Below are 4673 nucleotides of genomic sequence, written 5' to 3' on the forward strand. Positions count from 1 at the left end.
GTGGAAGTAAACAAGACAGGGCCTGGGAGAGAAAGGTGCTTACCAGAAGGGCAGAAATAGAAGGGGCTAGCAGAAGAGGAAAAGCAGGGACCTCCCAGAGAGAAAAGTGAAACCAAAGTTGAAGTGACACATAGAACCAAATCAAAAACGCATCTCCTGCCTGGCAACAGATTACACATAGAACCTGGACACATGTATTCTGCCTAGCAACACACATTTTTAATGTTTATATGAGGAGGAGTTTCCACCAATATCTCAAGTCCCAAAAACGTTCTGATTGGCTAAGGGGCCTGGGTGACGCCTCTGGGGATAGGAACGCCCCTCAGGCCCCTGAGAGCATAAAAGAGAGCTCAGGCACATTCAGATCAGATCTCATCGGGTAGCAGCTGCCACTCATCACTCTATTGCCTGACGGTCCAGTCCTGACGCTGTTTGGATTGTATTATCACTGCACACGGTGAATAAAGGATCAACAGTCTTCAGCTTCTCTCGTCTTGGTGTTCTCCTTCGGGTCTTTGACATCAGAGTGCTAGTTGGATTGGAGGTTCGGGAAAGTGGATAGTTTTTCCACGACAATGGTCAAAGAATGCGTGATGAAATCAGTCATCACTTCAATTAGAAATTAAAAAAAACAATGCACGTAAGAATGTTTGAGACATTTATTTTCCCATTGCGTGTTTCATGGCCTGAAAAGAGAAAACACTTCATTATAGAGCAAATATTCTGATCCAATGTTCTCATGCACTGACAGAAAACATGAAGAAATTATTCTCTAGTCTCTGCACAGCCCATTTCTTTACCTCAATCTTTAGTTTCAAGTATCCATCTCCAAATCTGCCTTAGCGATTTGCCTTTGGAGATCGACCCTATAAAGTTCCTTTGCAGACATCTGAAATACATCCCATGTTCAGCATTGGAGCTAGTTCATGTTTAGACGAATTATGGTTGAGCAACTATGGTTATTTCTTACGTTTCTGTATTCATTAGGCCTACTCGGCTCTGGATCCTCCACCGCAGCCACGGTCTGTTAGAGGTACATTTCCAGTTGGCATAATGTGAGCACTGAATGTTAGGTTCCATAAATGATTTGATCATGGCAAAACATACCTCTGCAGACATCGGTGGTTCCTCCGTGACTGCTGATAATGTCTCTTCATCCTCCTATTATTCATATGAACAGTAATATTGGCTGGGAGCTGAAGTAGGCTAATAGGCCATAACACTGACTAATAAATAACGACTTTAAGAGCAGTATCATTTGTGGGGGGGGCTAGCTCCACCAGTAACGGCACTCCACCTTCAACTGAGAAGTTCATAAATTGGTCATTTTCGAACAAGCAAGTGCCACTTAGGCTACACAAATTAGACATAAGTGATTTAGGCGTAGGCCTAATAGGGAAAATACATTGAACTAGCTCATTTGGCTCCTCCTGGGAGGTTGAGGGCTCCGATGACGTGCCCCCAGGAATCCCCTCCATCATCGGACGCCCTCCATTGATACTAATTGCCAACTCCTCCACAGGGGTGAGAGGGGACACCGCTGGCCCCGAACCGGTCTTCCTCCCTTCTGCTTTCTTCCTATTGGCTTTGGAATGAATGTACCTTGTTGCAATATAACAATTCAAGAATATAATACTGGATAAGTGATGTCTATAAGATGATGCACCCAGATATCTTACCAATTTGGACGATGTTTTTATATTTCATCTTTACCTGCTGCCACGTTCTCTTGAGCGCGGTCGGGTTACATCTAATTAAAAATAATACAATCTATGACAAGGTAGTCTAGTATAAGAAAGCCTCATACAAATCAGTCAATATGTAGCCTATAATATGAATTATTGTGCTTCTGACATACATATGCTATCCTAAACTTACGCATTTACGCGGACAGCAATTCTCTGCCAAGCAAGGTCTCGTTCCTTGGCAGACGCGCACATATTGCTTTTTTTTAGTGATTGTCTGTCTTTCCTCCTCGTATGCCTCGAGCAGAACTTGCTGCTCCGCCTCGGAAAAATAGGCTGCTCTGCGCTTTGCCATTTTTACTCATGGTTTCGACTCTCAATAGATGATGCCTTTATAAGTTCGCCGTGAACGCGCACAACTCTAGGTTAACCAATACGGGGTTGATTAAACTGATTGCTAACCGGTGTTTTGGAACCGATAGCTCGGGTTTAGTCGCCTCAGGTTCAGACAACCCAGAGGTTAAGTTTTATCTCAGTGTTTGTTGAACCTCCTTTCTGGAATACCCCTCAGGTGATTCTGTAGTGAGGTCCTCAGGAACAAACAAATCAGGGATTTCTAAGTCACATGGAAGAAAATGCGTATTTTACAAACAGCAATGATAGGTTATATTAAAATGTCTTTCCAATGAAGGATTCGTTGATATTATTTTATTTGACAATACTACATGTTTACCTGTTACATCCTGTAATTCAAAATGCTCCATGGCAGCTGACGGGAACAGTGCTGTTGTGTCTGTCATGAAAAATTCTTTGTAGGCATTATATGCAGCATGGGGTCTGTAAATAAACATATCTTGTTTATTTGTTTTTGTTTAGATATACCTGTTGTTTGTTTGTTTTTGTTTAATTTTAATTCATGTTTATCATTTATATTTGACTTTATTTCATTGGTACATGGTACATTCTACGGGGTGCGTTCTAAAGCTTTGGCTGCACACTTTGTTATTGTCACTACGGCAACGGCATTTTTTAGGATGCATTTACTTTTAAAGGAACTAGGCTACAGTAAAGTCTTAAAGGACCAGTATGTAGGAAATAATGGAAAATAAACTGTAACCATTCCAAAAATGATCACCATATGTTGTCAGAGTAAGGAAACACGATGAATTGAAGTAATGGCTTATTTGACAACATTACTATAACCCGTAAAACCCATGAAAAAAAAATGAGTTACGGGGTGGAATCTCTTGGAATTTTCGTTTATGTTTTGAACGATTAATTCTAGAATAGCGTATTAATAATGGGTTGGCGTATCCTCCTATCGTAACACCCCCAATTATCACCACTTTTGTTTGGAAATTCTAAAACAACGATGTTTTTTAACACTGCAAAATAACATTTGCTAAATGAACCTTACATTTTTCAGTAGCCGTAAGTGTGTAGATTTGAACAAAATCTGGTTTGGTTCTTAACGGGAGCATTTACTGCCTGAAATATCCAATTTTGTTTACCACGCTCGGAGTTATAGTGCTGGCCTGATGGGTCGCCTGTTTACACTGTTTCAACGTTAGACCGAGAATTCTCGTCATGAAATTAAAATTCCACTGGAGCTCCAAGCGGATGTGTACACGCAGCCTTACAACACTGTTTACAGCTTTTCGAGACACTGTAAAATGTCATTTTTGGTACATAGCTAATTTAAATACACCAATGGTGTGGGTGCTTGCGTTTCTTTAGGAATCCGCCATCTTCGTTTGTATAGAAATATATATTAAGTGACACATACATGCAAGACGGCGGAAATACGGGACCGACGGTAATAGGGGGAGTTCCGATATTTGTGTTGTCAAATTAGCAAAGGCCAACTGTCAACTTGCTGTCTGTTGTAGTCATAAACGCCTACGAGAGGCAGGCAAATTTCCAAAATTAAAACAAGAAACAAATTAAGTGGACATCGGAGGAGCTTCCTGAGATGGTGACGTCTTCGTCAAATGAAAAGAATGGAAAGAATAGAAACGATTTATTTTCAAACAAAGGATATCTATTAAGGCCTGAACAAAATCTCTTTCCACTTCAGGAAATTACACAAACTCAGCCAGCTGCTAGCCAGCTAAATAAACTGTTTAAATTATTAAAAATTTCCCTCGGGATGACTAAAGTATCTATCTATCTATCTATCTACCTGTGCGCACACCTTGGAAACTAGATGATAATGAAGGTGGTAGTTGTGAATAGTAGCAACCAAAGTCTGAAGTACCATCACAGAGGCTAGCTAATAGCAGAGCCCGTTTACATTCTCTGCTACCAGTGTTTCTTAATGCAGCTTCTTCTGCTGTGTAACGAAGGTTAGCTTAATCTTTTCACAACAGCGACACCTCTGTTCAGGAGAATATTGCAACTAGTGTCGTGACCACGACGCGCGAGTATAAATGGTTATGGCGCTTCTGTGACGTCACATTGTCGCACTACAGGTCGGGTGCGTCGAGTATGCTACAGGTCGGGTGCGTCGAGTATCGTTTTAACGTATCTTAACTGTTTTTCCACAAATGGACCACAATTTTAGGCATGTACTTAACAGTATACAACACATTAATAGCCTAAACAAACTATGCAAGCCATTTCAAAATCTTTGTTTTATTTAAACTACTCAATGCAATCTCAAATCCTCACCAGAAACACCAACAGTCAATATATTCATCCAAATCCTAGTTTTGTTTGTTTTATGGACTACTAGGTGGTCGTGGAAAAGATCATCATCTGAGTGGTATAAATAGCTGTCAATCCTTATCAAAGACTTTAATGTAGTGTGAGAAAAAAACTATAGATATCCGAGAACTGCCGACGTAGTCGCAGTTTAATTACAATATTGCGCGATGAGCCCGAGTATTAACGGGAGGGGGCCCATATCGGAGGCGTGGAAGTGGGCCCACCTCCGTGCCTGGGCCCTGGTGCGTAGCTACACCCCTGTTTCTAAGTGACCCCAAACCT

Source organism: Alosa alosa, chromosome 18 (assembly GCF_017589495.1).
Source record: "Alosa alosa isolate M-15738 ecotype Scorff River chromosome 18, AALO_Geno_1.1, whole genome shotgun sequence".
Taxonomy (NCBI): domain Eukaryota; kingdom Metazoa; phylum Chordata; class Actinopteri; order Clupeiformes; family Clupeidae; genus Alosa; species Alosa alosa.